This window comes from Erinaceus europaeus, chromosome 13 (genome assembly GCF_950295315.1).
Source record: "Erinaceus europaeus chromosome 13, mEriEur2.1, whole genome shotgun sequence".
Taxonomy (NCBI): Eukaryota; Metazoa; Chordata; class Mammalia; order Eulipotyphla; family Erinaceidae; genus Erinaceus; species Erinaceus europaeus.
Window position 1 is genome coordinate 89,623,919 of NC_080174.1, and position 21,632 is coordinate 89,645,550.

General features: G+C 41.9%; 1 protein-coding gene and 2 long non-coding RNA genes across 8 annotated transcripts in view; 1 reads left to right on the forward strand and 2 right to left on the reverse strand.

The window, feature by feature from the left end:
- LOC103125926 (zinc finger protein 709-like) overlaps window positions 1-21,632 on the forward strand; it is a 221,705-nt gene that overhangs the window by 72,780 nt on the left and 127,293 nt on the right. The gene's annotated exons all lie outside the window — the stretch shown is intronic.
- LOC132532451 (uncharacterized) overlaps window positions 1-21,632 on the reverse strand; it is a 62,832-nt gene that overhangs the window by 32,152 nt on the left and 9,048 nt on the right. The gene's annotated exons all lie outside the window — the stretch shown is intronic.
- Window positions 7,618-8,636, reverse strand: LOC132532452 (uncharacterized). Its single transcript, XR_009544408.1, has 2 exons — window positions 8,573-8,636; window positions 7,618-8,466 (listed from the first exon to the last, which is right to left on the reverse strand). It is a non-coding gene; the product is annotated as an uncharacterized LOC132532452 (long non-coding RNA).

Here is a 21,632-nt window from a genome sequence, read left to right on the forward strand (position 1 = left end):
ACCACACAGTCTTTACACTTTAGTGTAAACTGAAAACTTTTTAATAAAATTTATTTACTTCCTAGGAAAGGGAGAGTATTAGAATACAGAGAGAGAGAGAGAGAGAGAGAGAGAGAGAAAGTGGAGATGAGAGAAGGAAAGAACATCATTAGCACAGTTTCACTGCATGTGAAGCTTTGCCCCTGCAGTAAGAGAGCATGGCTTGAATGTGAGTCCTTGTTGCATGGCAATGTGCTAAGAAAAGGTCCCCACTGCATGTTTCCTAAGTGTGGAACTTTGAGGTGTGCTATTTTTTGTTCTTTGGATAAGCTATTAATTCCCAAACGTTGAATCTTGTTACTTTTTAGCTGAATGGCCCCCTGAATTTCATTCTTCCCTCACATTTTCATAAACTACAAGTAGAAACCAGGTTTTTTTTTTTTTTTTTAAACACAGCACTGGTCAGCTCTGGCTTATGGTGGTGCTGGGGGATTGAACTTGGGACTTCAGATCTCAGACATGAGAGTATGTTTGCATCACAAATATATTATCTATTATCGCACAGTTGTACATTCTTTATAAAATAATTTTGGGGACTCGGTGGTGACACACCTGGTTGAGTGTACATGTTACAATGTACAAGGAGACAGGTTCAAGCCCCAGTCCTCACCTGCAGGGTAAAGCTTTGCAAATGATTTTGCAGGTGTCTCTGTCTCTACCCTCTCTATCCTTCCCTCTCAATTTCTGACTGTATCCAATAAATAAATAATAAAATTAAATAAATTTGTGGTAATGGTTTAATAATGGCATACAAAATCACAAGATTGTTGGAGAATCCCTAATTGTAGTGCTTGTTTTTCTCTGGTTGTTGGTCTGCTTCTAAATTCTGCTTCTAAGACCCCTTCTGTTGCATTGCTTGTGGTCTATTTACATAATCATTGTTTTGTTTGCATTGGTTTAATCCCCACTGGTTCCCATGATTTTTCCTTCTCCCCATCCCTATCCTATGTACATCCTCTTCTGACCTGACACTTCTGCCTCAGGAGATATATACAGGATAGTATTGTGATTATAGCTAGCTAGCTTGCACTGCATTCTTCATCAATAAAGATTAAACTGCATCACACTCAGCCATGAGTCTATAGTCCTCTCTCTCCCACCCGCGTAGCTAGACCAGCATCTGGTGGACTATTTATTTATTTATTCATGAGAGAGATAGGAGCAGAGAAAGAACCAGACATCACTCCGGTACATGTGCTGCCTGGGATCAAACTCAGGATCTCATGGTTGAGAATCCAGTGCTTTATCCACTGTGCCACCTCCCAGACCACAATGAACTTTCTTTTAAATTACTAACAGCTATGCATTATACCAAACATGTTAAATTATTTTTATTCTCTGTTGTGCTGTATGCAGCAGCTTCAAGGAGATGTTTTGACAACATCAGGGTAAACCCAGATAGTCATCAACAGGCCGTCAGGCTAACAGGGAGCTAACATAGACACCTGAAGACCTGCTTCATAGCTTGTGAAGTGATCCCCTGCAGGTGGGAATCCGAGACTCCATCTGAGACTCCATCTGAGATCCTTACACCAGTCCTTGCACTTTGCATCATGTGTGCTTAACCCACTGCACTTCCGCCAGATTCCCAATCTTCGTATTTTCTTTCCCACTTTACTGGATAGGACAGAGTGAAATGGAGAATGGAGAGGAGAGAAAGAGCTATCTGCAGCTTTGGAAGCACCCCCCCGTTGCAGGTGGGGAGCGGGGGCTTCAACCTGGGTCCTCTCATACGGTAACAGGTGCACTTTATGGTTCTGCCCCTGCACACTCCTTCATTGTTTCTTCGTGAGTGAGATCACTCCATATAGATTATTCTCCTTCTGGCTTGCTTTCCTTAGCATAAGTCCGTGCACATAAGGAAATGTGTGCTTAACTGAGTGTCACCACCTGGCCCCTAGTCTTTTAGCCTCCTATGCAAAAGGACTCTCATGCCTGTGGCTCCAAAGTTCCACATCCAACCCCCCACACCACCATAAGTACAACCATAAGCAGAGCTGAACAGTGCTCTAGTTAAAAACAAACAAACAAACAAAAAAGCAACAAAAACAAAAAGCCTCCTGCAAATTGATGAAATCACCACTAGGGTGCAGGGTTGAACCATCAATGAATGGACTCAGCTCCAAGGATATAACCCAGGCTCAGAGGTTTCTGGTATATATTCGGTTTCATTTTAGTCTCTCCCTCTCCCTCTCCCCACCTCTGTCTCTCAATATATATATTTTTCCCAGAGATTTCTGGTATATATTCAGGTTTTATTTTAGTCTCTCCCTCTCTTTACCTCTCCTCTACTCTCTCCCCTTCTCTGTCTCTGTCTCTCTGTTTTTCTCCTTCTCTGTCTCTGGAGACAGAGAAGGAGAAAAACAGAGAGACACCTGCAGTTCTGCTTCACTGCTTGCAAACCTTTCCCCTGCATTTGGGGACTGGGGGCTCAAACTTGGGTCCTTGTGCACTGTAACATGTGCACTACCACCTGGCCTCACAAATGTTTATTTTCACATCCCCCGTCCTCCCACTCCCAAGATATGTATCAGTACTTCCTCTCTTTCCTTTTTCTCTTGAAATGTTTTTCAATTTTATTAGTGACTTCTTAATATTGATGTACAAAATTATAAGTGAACATGGGTATAATTCCACATTGTTCTCTGAGTTCTGTGTCCCTACTCCCTCCATTGGAATCGACAGCAATTCTCACAAGGTTGTAGATATGGGTTAATTTTTATTTTGACAACTGTTTATATTTTTCTTTTTTTTATTCTCATGGTCCCATCTTCTCTTCCATTCCACATGAAATACTGTTTTTTCTTTATTCATGAAGAAGATGGTAGGATCAGGAATTGAACATGGTAGCGCTGAGCCTCAGGCATGAAAGTCTTTTGCATAGCCAGCAAGTTATTTCCCTTGCCCTATTATAAAAAACATTATTTGTTTATTTACTTATTTATTTATTTGTGAGGGAGAGGGAGAACCAGAGCATCACTCCAGCAGGTGCAGCTTCAGGGACTGACCTCAAAACTTCAAGCTGAGAGACAAGCACTTTTTTCTTTTAAATATTTTTATCTCACTGAACATAATCCTGTTATGTTAAATGTGAGAGTCCTGTTAAGTGAGATAAGTCAGAAAGACAAAGATGAGTATGGGATGATCCCACTCATAAACAAAAGTTGAGAAAGAAGAACAGAAAGAAAGGCTCAAAGCAGACTCTGACTGAGTTTGCAATATGGCACCAAAGTAAAAATCTCTGAGTGGAGGGTGAGGGTGGATGTTCAACTTCCCTGTTGTTGGTGGGGGTGGGGGGAGGAGTTACACAGACCCTTGGTGGTGGGAATGGTGTTAATATAAACTCCTATTAACTTACAGTCTCACAATTCACTATTTAACTAATATGAGAGGAGAAAAATGTCTCAATGTTTTGATGCATAGACCACAGTTTTAAAATTTTTATAATATTTTTATTTGTTTATTATTGGATAGAGACAGAAACTGAAAGTGAAGGGAGAGAGAGAGAGACAGAGAGACACCTGCAGCCCTGCTTCACCACTCACAAGGCTTTTCCCCTGCAGGTGGGGACCAGGTGCTTGAATCTATATTCTGAGAAATTTGACAGATGTACCATCCCCTATATTTACTACTCTCTGCAAAATTTCTTCTTTATTGTGGGATTAATGGCTTACAGTCAACAGTGAAATACAGGAGTTTGTACATGTGTAACATTTCCCAGTTTTCCACAGAACAATTCATCCCCCTCTAGGTCCTTCTCTGCCACTATGTTATATGCCTGAATCCTCCCTCCCACCCAGAGTCTTTTAATTTGGTGCAATACAACTAGACTGCAAATAATTAATCATCCCAGTAAAGTAAGAATAAAAGAAAAAAGACTGTAGTTGTCAACTTCTGGCAGAGACATGAAAGAGAGAAACATCTTTCTTGACCAGAGGTGGGATCCTCACCAGATGGTTGAGGTCCCTCTGGGGAAAAGGGACATCAGTCCTGTGCTAGCACAGAGCTATGTTCCTGCCCCAGATCATGTCCTGGTCATCTGCCTGGTAACCCCTCTCATTCAACAGGCACTGACCAGAAGAGCTCCCATCCTCAAGTTCCTCCAAAGATGCACTAGTCAGAGGTGGTGTGGTCTGTGTGTCCTTCCTCCTTCAGCTCAGAAGACTCCTCACTTGGTAATAGGGACACTGACTCCCCTCACTACAACTCCTGCAGTGCTGCCCACCTCCTGCACACACACACACACACACACACACACACACACACTGTACCTTAGAGCTTCAAGGTTGGTCTGATCTTGTCCATCCACCTCATTGGACAAGATAATCCTGAAGCCTGTGGGACCCAGGTGGTGGTGCACCTCATTGACATCAGTTCTGTGCTAGCACAGAGCTATGTTCCTGGCCCAGATCATGTCCTGGTCATCTACCTGGTAACCCCTCTCATTCAACAGGCACTGACCAGAAGAGCTCCCATCCTCAAGTTCCTCCAAAGATGCATTAGTCAGAGGTGGAGTGGTCTGTGTGTCCTTCCTCCTTCAGCTCAGGAGACTCCCCACTAGGTAATAAGGACACTGACCCCACAAACTACAACTCCTGCAGTGCTGCCCACCTCCTACACACACACAGACACCCCCCCACACACACACACATGCCACGGCCTGCAGGGTTATCGACGGAAACCTAGGGTAGGGGGCGAGAGAATGGAGAGGACAAGAGACACGAAGAACGAGAGCAAGACTGGAGGTCTGATCAAGCTCTGAAAATTTTATTTTGTAGCCGCATTTTAAGCACACACCATGAGGAAGTTCTGCTAAGGTAGTGGGGGGAGGGAGGTGGGTGAGAACCTTTCCAAACAGTTAGATGGTAATCGCAGTTACAAAGATCGGAATGTCCGCTCACAATGATTGGAATGTCCGCTCACCGGTTATGTGAGAGACTTAGCTAAGGTTTTGGCTCCTGACATGTCCTCCCTTTTTACAATTTAAGTGAGGCGGCAATTGAGGGTAAAAGCTAGGAATCTTATCAAGAGATAAGCGGGCATTAACCTGAGGGGCGAAGTATTGACCTGATTTCTCCTGCGAGGTAAATATAGAACTGATCTTCCTGCATCTTGCACGGCTCTTGGTGTCTTTTTGGGAGAGAAGGAAGAGCCACTATTTCTAAGGTGAGAAAAACTCATGGCAAAGAGTTCTGATGACTGACACCAACCTCCATGCAAATCAGGTTTGCTTCACGGAGGACTCCAGAGGCAGACTATAGGGTCCTCCCCCTGCAGTGCTTAGCCTTGCACCCCTTACCAGTGCCCATGCCATGCCAAGGCTGGTGTGCATAAATCTGAGTTTTAAGCAGCTCCTAAAGAGGTCTGTCACCCTCAGGTTCATCCAAGCCTCTGTCAGCCAAATCAAGTCTGTGGTAATATATTTGTAAGGGTTTAGATGTCAATGAGTCAATTTGTTGTTTTATAAAGCCAATAATCTTATTAAAAATAAAGGGTCCCAAGGTAATCATTAACAAAAGACGAATCAGGGGTCCCATAAGGGGCATCAAAATGTCCTAGCACGCCACCAGCAAGTCTAAGGGAAGCAGTCAGTGGATGTGATGTCCAGGGGAAGAAACACAGCACGTTTGGTCCTTTGGTCATCATCGGCACCAACTGATGAAATTTTTCTTCTTTATAGAGGGTCAGCTGTGGAACAAGCAAAACTAGGAGGCAAGGACCAGGTAGAGAAGAATTGACATGAAAATATAGGGTGGTGATGTACCAAGACATAGAGGAGGTGCATACACATTAGGTGAGGTTCCTTGAACATGAGGAATATTGGGAGAAAAGTGAGCAGTTAGTAAACATTTAAGGATGAAGTCAGCAGTGGTAGGTCAGCAGAAAGAGAAGACTTGAATAGGCTGGTGCGGTTAGCTGGAGTATATACTGCCATGGCGTCTTTTGTGGTAAGGACTTGCCAACAGGGACTCTGTGGATATTGTAAGAGCAATAATGTCATCCACCATAATAAAAGGAAAACAAACATGGACATCCAGTGTTGAAAAAGGAAAAAGAATATGTCTCTGTGACTGGAAAAGTGATTGGCTTTGTCAATGAGATACAATAAATGGACAATTCGAATTTTTGTAAATATTAAAAAGGTTTAGTATAGTTACTTCATTGACACTTTAGCCAACTGAATACTGGGGGTGCATTCCCCTTCTTTCTTTATTTATTTATTGAGATTTTAATGTTCTAAAGGAAACAAAAATACATGGATTAGATGTCTATTGAAGCAAAACAGAGCATATAACTCCTAAGGTTTGGGGGCCAGGTGCCCTGGCCTACGGGGTTATCGACGGAAACCTAGGGTAGGGGGCAAGAGAATGGAGGGGACAAGAGACATGAAGAACAAGAGCAAGACAGGAGGTCTGATCAAGCTCTGAAAATTTTATTTTGCAGCCGCATTTTAAGCACACACCATGAGGAAGTTCTGCTAAGGTAGTGGGGGGAGGGAGGTGGGTGAGAACCTTTCCAAACAGTTAGATGGTAATCGCAGTTACAATGATCGGAATGTCAGCTCACAATGATAGGAATGTCCGCTCACCGGTTATGTGAGAGACTTAGCTAAGGTTTTGGCTCCCGGCACACACACACACACACACACACACACACTGACAGTACCTTAGAGCTTCAAGGTAGGTCTGATCTTGTCCATCCACCTCATTGGACAAGATAATCCTGAAGTGTGTGGGGGCCGGGTGGTGGTGCACTTCGTTGAGCACACACACTACACTGGGCAAGGACCAGGGTTTGAGCCCCCAGTCCCCACCTGCAGGAGGAAAGCTTCATGAGTGGTGAAGCTGTGCTGCCGGTCTCTCCTTCTCTCTGCCTCTCTCTTTTTCCCACTCTCTTGATTTCTGGCTGCATCTGTCCAATAAATAAAGATAATTGTATATAAAAAAATAATCCTGGAGTATGTGGACCAATTTAGTAGAACTTGAAGAAGTCACATGACCATTTTGGGCTTCATCTATCCTTGTGTGGAACTAGGTAGTGGACCTGAATTTCTCCCAGATTCTGATGGCATATTCCTGGGCTGTCTACTGCACACACAATGCTCTGAGTGTCAGAGAGGTGGGAACAGCTCAAGGTGTGGATACTGGACTTTGGGACAGAATCCGCATAGGGCTGACGTCAGACTGGGAGTGTAGTAAGACTCACACAAACCCACAGGGGTGTGGTGTGTGGGAGGTGACTTAGTGCGTGTCTGCTGGAAACACACTCTCCATTCCTGCAAACTCAGCTGCATTAGCTGCTCCTGAAAGCTCTTCTTCTCCCTGATTGCTATACTGCTTCTCCAGGGACCTGAACATGTGTAGTCGAAAGCTGGGAACTCATCCTATGGACTCATGCTCCCTGCCATCATGACTAGCCAACCTTTGCCCCTTTTGCTATCCCTAAATAATCAAGATGTCATAAACCTCTCCATTCTATGAAACCACAGCCCAACCCTTGCCAAGTTCTTGTATTACTATATCAAGAGCTTTAGTTGTGGGACGTGCCAAGCTTGCATCACAGGCAAGAGACCAGGAATTCGTGGCAGCATAATACAATTCTTTATTCATGTGGGAGTCCCAGAGTTGGGTGTGAGCACAGCAGGTAAAACCACATGGCGTCAAGCCTCAATGTCCAGCATCTGCCTGCCTGTCTGCATGACTACCCTCCTCCACATTGGGACACGGAAAAGAGAGTGAATCCAGAAACATAAGTGAATTTTATAGGTTAAAACTGGAAGTGGCAAGTCAGAAACAGAAATGACTAGGAAAAGGGCGTGGAGAAAGGAAAAAGGCATGCTAAGAACTTCCTTAGCAACTATTGCAATGGTTTTAACTGGTGAGATTAATGTTACCCTACAGGCAGGGAAGGTCTCGAGGTAGAAAGAAGATGGATTAAAGGAATGGGTGGGGAATTTTTCTGGCCAAACCATGATTATGTAAACAGTCCATAGTGTCAGCAATGGAGTATGGAACAGAGCAAGGGGGGGGGGCTAGCTTAATTCCCGACAGGATGGACAAGAAAGGGATCTGGGGCTGTGGAGGAGAAGGGTGATCCTTCAGATTCATGGTATGATTCTGTGGTCTGCAAGGTTTGGTCAGTAGACAGATTGTGGGTTTTTTTCCATCTTGCCTGTTGGCTGGTAGGTTTGGTGGAACCAACTAGGGGTCCCAGTTGACTGGCTCTGCACTTCCAATGGTGACAGACCTCAGAAGTGTGGATCAGGGTGCAGGTGATGAGGGACCCGGATGCACTACTCCCGCCAGGACATGACACACGGTGGAGGTCTGAGGTAGGATAAGGTGTAGAGGCTCTCCCTTGGGGCAGCCTAAAGTACCAGCCATCTGCCCTTCAGCTTCTCTCAGAGTGCATAGTTCATCGGAGCAACTGTAATGCAGAGCAGGGACTGTGTTTAGAGGAATATGCCAGGAGGCTGGTAGGAGCCCCCTCAAGGTCCCCCAGCCTCCCAGGTCAGGGACCTAGGCTAGCAGACCTTCATAGAAGAGACTGCGAGAGGGTCTTGGCTAAGCCAGCCTGGACAGCTTCTGGGCACAGCCGCTCCTGTCGACACGCCAGGAACTGCTAGATGGAAATCAGCCCTGGGGCCTGGATGAGAAGATGGTGCTTATCCTCAGAGAGCTGCCATATCTTGGAATGCAGCAGAGAAGGACAGTCAGTGAAGTGCATCCGCAGAAGAGAGCCTTGTCCAGTTACTGCAGAGTGAGAGGAACGCCTATCCCACCACCTGTGACTTTTTCCACACAGGGGACTGGAAGAGAGGGTTAAGGGAAGGGAGCAGCAGAATACACAAGATCACTGAGCTCCTGGGCAGACTTCCAGCTCTTACTGTAAGATTTCAGTCTGAAATCAAGCCACAAGGATTTGCTACTGCATGGTAGTTGTGTTTGAAGAACAGGACTCAAGTTTAACAATTGGCTGTCAGTTGCTGCAAGTTACCATCTGAGTTTGGGGAGCAGACCATAAAAATCCGCAAATCCCCTGCTACTGTGGCATAAACCCTCCACCAGTTCCACAGACTCTCACCATTGAGACCTTTGTCATTGTTGAGCTACACTAAAATGTGACACCTGAGAAAGAATCAGACACTGTAATGTGAATGGGGTCCCCTTGCACAGTGCACAGCGTGGCTGTGCTCAGATTTTGGGGTCATGGGACACGAGCTTCTCTGAGGCAGGGGGAGGACTGCTACCTGGTCACAGTCACCCCAGTGTCAAGGGAGAGCAGGTGGCAGGCCTCAGCAGAAATAGGGCCCTCTCTGTCAGCTCCTGCTATTCCCTGGAAAAACCTGAGTCCGGTGAATTTATCTTAGCCCCTGCCTACAGCCCCACACAGGGGAAGCCCTGAAGAATAAATACCCAGAGGGCTGGTGGGCAGCAGTGCACCCAGCAGAGTACACAGAGCACACTCAGCAGCGTGTGGAAGGACCAGGGCACAAGCTCCCAGTCCCCATGTGCAAGGGCAAAGCTTCACAGAGCAATGGAATGGTGCTAGAGATATCTGCAACGGACCGCTACAGTGGAAGATCAGCAGGAAGGATCAGGAACTCCAAAGGCAACCACCTGGTGGGTCAGGAATCGGTGAAGGGGAGAACAGAATACACTACACTCTATTGGAGGGTGAATGTGAATTCCATTTTTATTCAGCAATTGAGAGCTTATATATCTTTCAGTCTAACATAAACAATATCTGACACAGAAAGTAAAGCTCATTTCTTGATTAGATGGCTTTGTGGTTTTACACAGAAATGTCATACTTCATGGGGTGATGCATTTCTGAGTAATAGGCTTATCAGATAGTATTTTACGTAGTTTTAACATATTTCATAAGAGGTGAGTATTATTAAGAATTTTTCCTAAAACTTTATGTATTTGATGACCCATAACTTTGTCTACCTCATTTCCTGTTCATCTCTATCTAATCTGGGAACAGGGGCTGTTTGTCCCTGATTACACAGCATCATTAGCATGTACATAATGAAAACAATAATCAGTTTTCAATTTAGATCTCAGAATGCCAACACCCACTCCCAGAATTCTTCTTCCTTGAAGAGAGTTTTCTAAGGTGCTGATCCTGTCAGACCCATCATTCTGGAGTTGAGTGGGGCGTGGCAGATATCTTTCTCTCTTACTCTTCTCTCCTTTTGGTCTCTCTCTTTCTCTCTCTCTCTCTTTCTCTCTCTCTCTCATTTTACTTATTTATTACAGAGCACTGCTCCCACTCCCCTGTTGTGCCTCACTCCCCTGGGCTTCAAATGAAGAAACTACAATCTGGGTCACTGCTTCCCAGCCAGCATTGTACTTTGTTGGGGAGGGGGAAGGACAAGAGAAAAACACAATGTAATTTAGTACCAGTTGGAATGTGACTTTTTCTCAAAAGGGTATTCAATGGACTCCTGTGTACTTCTGCTTTACACAGTACCTGTAAAGATATTTTGCCTTAACTATGATTGTTTTCTTAAATTCCTATGGGAAAAATGAGGAACTGGAGCTTCTTGGTCCTACTTTTTTAAAAATATTTTTTAAATTTATTTTATTTATTCCCTTTTGTTGCACTTGTTTTATTGTTGTCATCATTGGATAGGACAGAGAGAAATGGAGAGAGAAGATAGAGAGGGGCAGAGAAAGATAGACACCTGCAGACCTGCTTCACCACTTGTGAAGCAACTCTCCTGCAGGTGTGGAGCCAGGGCTCAAACTGGGATACTTATGTAGGTCCTTGTGCTTTGCAACTCCTGCACTTGACCCACTGTGCTACAGCCTGACTCCCCCTACTATCTTTCTTTTATTCTCATTTTCTCTCTATGTTCTTATGTTTTATTTTTGTGATTGGTGGTCTGATAAGCTCTAGCATATGGTGGTGCTGGCAATTTAACCTGGGACTTGAGGGTCTCAAGAATGACAATCTAGTTTACAAATCACTATATCTTCCTAAACCCTACTACCATCTTTCTAAGATAACTTCAACTACACCTACTCTAATGCAATCTCTTCTGGGTGAGAGAACACACAATAATATCCCTGGATAACGCCTCATCACCGCAGCCTGAATGCTTTGCGGTGATTTCTGTCAGAATCTCCTGTACACACACCTGCTTTGCAAACAAGGTCAAGTGGAATCAAGAGTTCATAATGATCACAAGCCATATCTTCTCAGAGAGTTTTTACATGATCACATTCTCCATAAAAACAGCCTTTACAGGGGCTGAGTGTTGGCGCATGTGGTTGAAAGCACATATTACAATGTAGGAGAAGCTTGGTTGGAGTCCCTGGTTCCCACCTACAGGGAGAAAACTTTGCAAGTCGTGAAGCAGTGTTGCAGGTCTCTCTTTCTCTCTCTCTCTGGTCCCCTTTCTTGATTTTTCAGTCTCCAATAAATAAGTAAATACAATGTTTTTTAAAAAAAGCTTTTCTGGTTCTTAGGAGATACCATCAAGGTCCTGACGCTTAAAGCAAAGCTACCAATTCTACCTTGCTTTTTTCCTTGTCCATTTCATCAGAAGCCATGAGGATGTCAGCACATTTCTGCCAACCTCTAAGTGGCTCAATTTTGATGACACAAATGAACTTACTCACTTTCAAGTTGGTTCATTTATGTGAGGCCTTTAACACACAGGGGCTAGGGAGGGTACCAAGACCCTATTTTCTCTATTTCACAAGTGAAAAACTGAAATGCATAAGCAGGGCCAACCTGTGAAGCAGGTGGCCCAAGGCAGACATACAACCCTGGAGTCCAGATTGGAGATCAGGCCTGGCTTATTCTACATGCTGAGGGCCAGGCCAGGCTGAGCAGACACTTTTTCTATGTTTTTGTTTTTACCATTTATTGTATTCAGAGAGAAATTGAGTGAGAAGGGGGAGACAGGCACCTGCCACATTTGTGAAGCTTCGCCCCTGCAGGTGGGGGCTGGAACGTAGGTTCTTGTGCACTGTAACTTGTGCTCTCAACCAGGTTTGCCACCCCCTGCCCTCTGTCATGCTTCAAATCAAGGTGCAGAGGAACTGGGGACAGGCCACCAGATGCTTAGAAACCTCCCATGGAAAATAATCCAGCAGGTGCAAGAATACTGGCAACACAGGAATTGTTTCCAAGTCATAGTGGACACCTTGATCTCTGCTTACATTTCAAGACTCTCTGAAGAGCACTGGTGCCATAGCTTAAGCCGCTGCATGTGGGACCCTTCACTTGGAAGCTGTGAGGACCTCACGTCTGCCTCTCCCTGCCAGTCCTCTGGGTGAACCCACTGTGCCCCTCCTCCAACTCCTCCACTTCCTCCTCTCTTCCACCCAGTTTCCGGCAAGCAATATTCCGGTAGAATATTTGGTCTTAGTCTTCCATCTTGGTGTGGAAATGGGCTGTGTTTATGTACACTCCTATTAACTTGTAGTCATATAAATTACTATTTAATTAATATGAGAGGAGAAGAACTGATTGAATGTCTCAAACTTTCAAATGTACAGACCGAGTCTTTTGAAATGTTGACTCTCCTAATAGCTTACTTAGTCCAGGGAGAACGGAAGCAACCCGTGGCATTACACTATTAAGACACAGCTATATACAAATAATGTCAAAGTCATAAATTATGGTGATGCTGCATAGGGTACAGCAAATCCTAACAAAGGGACCTTCAAAGTGAACTCAATTGGCAAATAATTTGATTATAGCAACAACTATCTTCTTAATCCTTCTTAAACCCTAAGGAAGCAGGAACATCTTGCTTCCTCTATAGAGCCTCAATTTCCCCCACTTCTGGAACCTCTAGGGTGGGGCTCACTTTCCTGCATACTTTTCTCTGTTCATTCCAACTGACACAGCATGTGCTGATAGCAACCAAACAAAACAACAAGTACCACCTCAGCATGTTTCACTTCAGTGTCCAGAGATGTCAGGCATGGAATGTCAATCCAGTAGAGGGGGCAAGACATCTGCAGCACTAATTCATGACTTGCAACTTGATAATCAAAATTAGATACCATGAACAAGGACATGGGTAATATTTCCCCAGTGTCCACATGTAGGCTAAAGCTTTCACAAACTGGGAGGCAATGCTGAATGTGGCTCTCTTTCCCTTACTACCACCTCCCAGTCAATTTATCTCTGTCTTACCAAATAAAGTATTTTAAATACAAAGTATAAAGAGAAATTTAGAGAGATGTACTTTTCAACTAGACAGATAGAATCTATGCAAAGGGTGGGGGAGACAGCATAATGGTTATGCAAACAGACTCTCATGCCTGAGGCTCCTAAGTCCCAGGTTCAATCCCCCGCACCACCATAAGCCTGAGCTGAGCAGTGCTCTGGTGTTTCTCTCTCTCTCTCCGCTCTCTCTCCATCTCCGTCAAAAGTAAAATTAATAAATTTTTTAAAAAAAAATCTAGGCAAAAAAATGAATAAAGACATACATATTGTAGCATCCATTGTTATTCCACTGATTTACATTCATTGGTCTCTCCAATAAAAGTTCCTTACTAGGTCTGTAAAGTACATTCTACAATGTCTACACTGGTAAGAATAGTTTTCCTTTCTTTCATTTTTCTTTATAAAGGGTTGTCTTTTTAAAAAACATTTTTATTATTGTAGTTATGATTAGTGTTCTTATTGATATCATTGTTAAATAGGACAGAGAAATGGAGAGAGGAGGGGAAGACAGAGAGGGGGAGAGACAGAAAGACACCTGCAGACCATCACCACTTGTGAAGTGAATCCCCTCTCAGGGGGGAGCTCGGGGCTAGAACCAGAATCCTTACAGCAGTCCTTGGGATTAATGCCACCTGAGTTTAACCCTCTGTGCTACTGCACATCTAATCATTGTTGACATCAGTAAGTTCTCAGTACCAAGTGAATGTTTTCATATATTAGAATTTAAGACAAAGGATCTAAGTACTTACTCATATTCCTCAATATTCAGAGGTATGGGTTCACTTGTATATCATCGAATTATGATCCCTACAATTATTTAGATATATTTGCTTATATATTAACACAAGATGGAGAGACAGTAAAACAGAACATTAACTCCAGCCCATGTAGTGCAGAAGCTCACACCTGAGGAATTATTTTATATTGAACAACTAGCCTTGGCACCATGTCTCAGGTTGCATCTCTCTAGTGCTTTGTGTTGGGTAGTATGCCAGCTCCCCCCCACCTTAAAGGTTGTCTTTAATCCTGCTTAACTAAGCACCGGCATGCCTGCAGGGCATTGGTTTGATCCCACTTAAAGCTGTGGTCTGTTTACATAAACCACTGTTAACTAAGCACCACCCTCCCTCCAGGGCATTGGTTTAATCCCCACTGGTTCATGATGTCTTTTTGCTCCGCCCCTCTCCTAGTACACCCTGATCACCAGTCTTTTTTTGCTCCACCCTCTCTATGTCACACCCTGTTTCCACCCTCTTGGCTAGTGTATATACAAGCTCCTTTTCTGAGTAAAAACACTTGGAATTGCTTTCCAGCTCTGAGAGTTCCAGAGTGTATCTCCTGAGATGTTAGCTCTGCAGGAGTTCCTGATCCCTCTCCCATGCAGCAGCCTAGATTGGCTCCAGTTGAGTTCTGTCCAACCCAGAGAGCACTTGCTCCAGAAGAAGCACCCTCAGGCTATCCCAGCACTTAGTATACAACTTATGCTCAAGAGATTGATTTCAATTGTGAATATTTTAATGTTTGAAAATTAGCAGAGTATCTAATAGCTTTATTAATTTCATAGGGTTTTGCTTCACTGTGAATTCTTTCATGTCTACAAAGAGGACCAGAATAATGGAATGTCTTCAACACTGCTTACATTCATCAAATTTCTCTCCACTGTGAGTTATTTCATGTTAACAAAGATGACAGGCTAGAATCAATGTTTTACTGTTTACTTTCACTGGGTTTTTCTCCACTGTGAGATCTTTCATATCTCCATAGAAAACTGGCTTAAATGAATGTTTGACTACATTGTTTACATTCATGAGGTTTCTTTCTCTCCACTATGAGTTCATTCATATAACAGAAGAGAACTAGAACCCATGAATGTTTTACTACATTGTTTACACTCACAGGGTTTCTCTGCACTGTGAGTTCTTTCATGTGTCCGAAGATGACTGGAACTGAATGTTTTACTACATAGTTTACATTCATTGGGTTTCTCTCCATTGTAAATTCATGTTTCCAAAGATAACTGGAAGAACTGAATGTTTTACTACATAGTTTACATTCACAGGGTCTCTCTCCACTATGAGTTCGTTGATGTATATGAAGATGACCAGTTTGCCTGGATGTTTTATTAAAGTTTACATTTTTAGGATTTTTCTTCACTGTGACTTTGTTCATGTCTCTGAAGATGACCAGCTCTACTGAATGTTTTACTACATTGTTTGCATTCATAGGGTCTCTCTCTTACTGTGAGTTCATGTTGCCAAAGATGACTGGAAGAGCTGAATGTTTTACTACATTGTTTACATTCACAGGGTTTCTCTCCACTGTGAGTTTGTTCATGTCTCTGAAGATGACTGGAAGAGCTGAATGTTTTACTACATTGTTTACATTCATAGGGTTTCTCTCCACTGTGAGTTCGTTCATGTCTCTGAAGATGACTGGAAGAACTGAATGTTTTACTACAGAGTTTACATTCATAGGGTTTCTCTCCACTGTGAGTTTGTTCATGTTGCCAAAGATTACCAGAACAAGTGAATGTTTTATGACATAGTTTACATTCATAGGGTTTCTCTCCACTGTGAGTTTGTTCATGTTGCCAAAGATTACCAGAACAAGTGAATGTTTTATGACATAGTTTACATTCATAGGGTTTCTCTCCACTGTGAGTTCGTTCATGTCTCCAAAGATGACTGGAAGAGCTGAATGTTTTACATTTTTTACATTCATAGGGTTTCTTTCCACTGTCAGTCCTTTCATGTGTCAGAAGATGACTGGAAAAACTAAATGTTTTACTACACAGTTTACATTTATAGGGTTTCTCAACACTGTGAATTATTTCATGTGTCTGAAGGGTACTGGAATAGCTAAATGTTTTAGTACATAGGTTATATTCATAGGGTTTCTTCTCACCACTATGGTTTCTTTCATGTTTCCACATATAACTGGAAGAACTGAATGTTTTAGTATACTGTTTACATTCATAGGGTTTCTCTCCACTGTGAGTTCTCTCATGTTCCCAAAGAAAACTGGATCACCCGAATGTCTTACTACATAGTTTACATTCATAGGGTTTCTCTCCACTGTGAGTTCATTCATGTGTTTGAAGGTTACTGGAAAAACTGAATGTTTTACTACACTGTTTACATCCATAGGGTTTCTCTCCATTGTGAGTTTGTTCATGTTTCCAAAGATTACTGGAAGAACTGAACGTTTTACTACATTGTTGACATTCATAGGGTTTCTCTCCAGTGTGAGTTCGTTCATGTTTCCAAAGATTACTGGAAGAACTGAATGTTTTACTACACTGTTTACATTCACAGGGTTTCTTTCCACTGTGAATTCTGTCATATTGTTGAAGATGAATAGAGTAAGTGAATAATCTGTTGTATACTGCACATCTTGAGATTTTCTACCATTCAGACTATTGTTGTCCACAGAGATTTTAACTGTTGTATTACTACTGTAAAATAATGAGCAATTAGACATTTTAATGAATAAAAATAATTGATTTTATTATCAAAATGCATGACATTATTTTATATAATAAGCCACAAAATCAGACATTAACAACAGATTTGACTAAAAACATATACTGAAAAAAATCACCAATATTCAAAATTATAAAAAGATCTCTAGTTAAAAGTAAAGTTAGAACATTGGTCAAAAGGGCTGGGCAGTGACGCACCTAGCTGAGCACACACATCCTACAATTCACAAGGACCTGGGATCGAGCCCCTGGTCCCCAACTGCAGGAGGAAAGCTTTGCAAGTGGTCAAGTGGGAATGCAGGAGTCTCTCTGTCCCTCTACTTCCCCCTTCCTCTTGATTTCTGGATATCTCTATCAAATAAATAATTAAATAAGATAAAAAATGGCAAAAACTCCTTTCATATAAGTATATTGTGCCAAAAATAATGATATCTTTCCAGGTATTTAGTATGTAATAATTGAACTACTATTTGTTAACAGCAAGTATTCGGTTTGTGTTGAAATTTTTCACTGAAAATATTGATCTTTTCTACAAGGACTACCTCTAAATATCATAAGAATATAGATATTCATACATTGAAGATATTCTTATTGTTTCCTTTTTTAAAAAAATATTTATTAATGAGAAAGATAGGAGGAGAGAGAGAAGGAGCCAGACAGGGACACTTCATGAACAGTGAAACAGGCCTGCAGGTATCTCTCTCTCTCTCTCTACTTCTGCTCCACTCACTATTTCTTTCTGTCCTATCAAATAAAATGGAAGGAAAAAAAGACTTGCTAGAGCAGTGGACTCAAAGTTCTGACTCTGAGCTCAAGAAATAACCCTGGTAGCAGAAAAAAGAGGATGATGGAAAGAAGAACTGTTATCCAGTAATCTACATCCTCCTAAGTTTTTCTTTATAATAGAAAGTAAAATATAATTTATAAATACAAAAGGATGCTATGGGGAAGAGGGAACTGTTATGGAAAGTCTGTGACAGTGATAGGGTCTTATGTCCCTTAAGAAGGGCAGGGAGTTAACTCCACTTGGGAGGCTGGATAAACAGGCTCAAGCAGAACAGATAGAGGTCTGGGACATCCACCAGTAAACAAATTAATTTTACTTTTTATGCTTTAACCAGTGAAACTTTACTCCTTTATGTTATATTTTTCAGGAAGAAAAGAAAGATACCCCAACACTGAAGCTGCCTGTCGTGTGGTGGGGCTCTGTCTAAATGAAGACTGTACACTACACTGCTAAGAGTTCAAACTATCTAAGTGAGCTATTCTGCTGTTTGTGGACCATTTTATTTTAATAGTGTTTTTTTATTATTATTAATGAAATATAGATAAGTGGGATACAGAATAATGCTCAATAATAGTTTATGGTGATGCTGGGGATTGAATTTCAGCCCTTAGATTCTCAAGCATAAATTCTTTTGCATGAAAAGGATATTGTCTCCCCAAATCCACTTTCTCTTTTTTTTCTCCCCTCACCCCATCCTCAAATACACTTTCTTATACAATCTAGTGAGTTATTTACAGCCCACCAGGACTGGCGTGAGGAGGGCGCTGCTTGCTGTAAACACAGTGTTCAATTTACAGCAATACCTGATGGAGATGACAACGTATATTTCTCATTTTAGATTGGGGGTGGGGGGGAAGAGGCAGTGAGAAATATGGAAGCTGAAAAAATAGGAGAGACATAACAGATCCAATCAGCTGTAAAATTTCTTCTTTTGTGGATGGGTGGTGGTACACCGGGTTGAGTGCAGATGTTACAGTGCACAAGGATTCAGGTTAAAGCCCACAGTCCCCAGCTGCAGAGGGAAAGCTTTGTGAATGGTGAAGTAGTGTTGCAGTTGTCTCTCTCTCTCTCTCTCTCTCTCTCTCTCAATCTCTGTCACCCCAAATTTCTGAATTTCTGGCTGTCTCTATGAAATGAATAATTAGAAATAATAAAAAACATTAAAAAAAGTAAATTAAATAAAAAATAAAACTTCTTTCTGTATAACACACCCATGTGGTGGTAGGGAAACTTGACTTTTGGTTCTCACTCACTGTAAAATATTTCTATGGAATGAGCTATCTCCTAGTTTACTTATTTCCAGGATTAATAATAGAATAAACAGAGTGGTTGTGCGGTGGCACACTTGGCTGAACACATATGTTACAATGCTCAATGACCAAGGTTTGAGCCGCCAGCCCCCACCTACAGGCAGAAAGCTTTGTGAGTGGTAAAAACAGGCCTGCAGGTGTTTGTCTCTCTCCCTCTCTATAACCCCCTTCCCTCACTATTTCTGACTGTTTCGATACAAAAAAACACTAGTTAAAAATAATAGTAGAGGAAAGTGGTAGATAGCATAATGGCTATGCAAACAATCTCTCATACTTGAGACTCTGTCAGTTCTCAGGTTCAAACCCCTGCCCAAACATAAACCAGAGCTGAACAGTGCTCTGGTAAAATAATTATAATATTAAAATAAACTGATTTTTTAAATGAATAAAATTAAGACAGGGAAACTTCTCAATTTGTAAATCATTAGATTTCAGAGCCTGGTGGAGGGTAGATAGCATAATGGTTATGCAAAGAGACTCTCATGCCTGAGGCTCCAAAGTCCCAGGTTCAATCCCCCGCCACAACATAAGCCAGAGCTGAACAGTGATCTGGTAAAAACAAAAACAAAAACAAACAAACAAAAAAAGATTTCAGAGCCTAAGCTTCCTTGTTTGATTCCCAACATGTACTAATATGAAACTCCTCAATTTGTAAATCATTAGATTTGAGAGCCTGGGCTTCCTTGTTTGATTCCCAGCGTGCACTAATATGAAATTATTTTTCATCTGTAATACATGAAATGAACCTTTATTTTCCTATAATGAGAAGTACTGGAGAAAGTGAGAAGACACAGCAGACTTTCAGGTCTGATGCCCAAAGGACTATAAGCTACTTTCCAAGTACTTTCTAATTCTAGAACTGAGGGGAGTTCTGGGGTCACTTTCTCTCAGAAATTAGTTAAATCTTGAAAAAAGGTATAAAAACACTTCAAAATAAAATAACTTGAAGGTCAGATGGTGACTCAATAAGTGGAAAACACATGATTCTGCCACCTCAGAAGCACTTACAAAGGAGTATAGAGACTTACTGGCAAAATTAGTTGACCAATCAATTTTCTGGTGAGAGACACTTCACTTAGATACATAGGAGAAAATTTCAACTTTTAGATCCTGAACTCCTTTTGTAAATATAGCTGTGATAAAAGTTAGATGTGGACAGTGGAAATCAATTTACCCAGAAATTATGTATACCACTAGCAAAAGTGATGAAAATATATCTCAACAAAGAAAATGACTAAAGTCAAGATGGTTTGTGGTTTATGTGGTCCAGGAGGTGGCATAGTGGATGAAGTGTTGGACTCTCAAGCATGAGGTCCTGAGTTCAATCCTTAGCAGCACATGTACCAGAGGATATCTGGTTCTTTCTCTTTCTACTCCTATCCCTCTCATTAATAAATAAATTTTTATTTCAAAAAGATGATATGTGGTTTTCTTTTCCACACCAAGAAGTCACTATTTATCTTACAACTATGAGACATTTGAATCTTTTAAAAATATTTATATATTCCCACTTGTTGCCTTTGTTGTTTTATTGTTGTAGTTATTATTGTTGAATAGGACAGAGAGAGATGGAGAGAGGAGAAAAAGGTAAAGAGGGAGAAAAAGATAGACACCTGAAAACCTGCTTCACAGCCTGTGAAACGAGTACTCTGTAGGTGGGTACCCAGGGGCTGGTACTGAGATGCTGGTTACTGGTTGATTATAAATAATTGTCAAAACTGACCATTTTTTCCCATTTTGTTGCCCTTGTTGTTTAACATTCTTGTGGCTACTGATGTCACTGTTGTTGGACAAGACAGAAAGAAATAGAGAGAGGAGCGGAAGACAGGTGGAGAGAAAGAGAGACACCTGCAGACCTGCTTCACCACTTGTGAAGCGACTCCCCTGCAGGTGGAGAGCCGGGGGCTCTAACCGGGATCCTTATACCGATTCCTGCGCTTTGCACCAAGTGCGCTTAACCCGCTGCGCGAACACCCGACCCCCCCCCCCAAAATGACCATATTTAGAGTGGCATATACATGCTATACAATCTCCATCAAAATCCCTAAGAACACACTTAAAGCAAGAAAATGAATGCTGAAATTAAACTGATGAAGTCTCTATAAAAGATGATGTCAGACACCGCATACACATAAAAAACAAACACAGTTGGGTGGCAACACAGTGGGTTAAGTGCATGTGGCACAAAGCACAATGACGCGGAAGGGTCCCAGGTCTAGCCTCCAGCTAATCACCTGCAGGGGAGTCGCTTAACAGGCGGTGTAACAGGTCTGCAGATGTCTTTCTCTCTCCCTCTCTAATTTCCCTAAATCTCTCCATTTCTCTCTGTCCTATCTAACAAAAACATCAATAATAACTACAAAAATAAAAACAAGGGCAACAAAAATAATGAAAAAAAAAAAAAAAACACCAAACACAGTCACATGACATCATGGGTCAACTTAAAACACTGAGCACTTGGTTGTTAGATCTGTAACCAAAAAATCTATAGAAGTCATCCTTAGTACATCAGTACATAATATCTGATTGGGAAATGTCTTCAGAGACCTGAGCTCAACATCAAACATAAACAAATGAATGGAAAAATGAACCACCGACACTACATCAAACTGAAAATATTTGGTATAATGACAAGACCTATCACCAAGACGAAGAAATACAGTAAAAAATAAGAAAACATATTTACATGCTATACATCAAAAAGCTAACAAGCAATATATGTACTCCCACAACTCAGTAGAGTAACAGAAACAACAGTAAATGTGCAGAAAGACATTTATAATTTCTTTAACCAAGAAGATATTTAGTGACAGGGCAA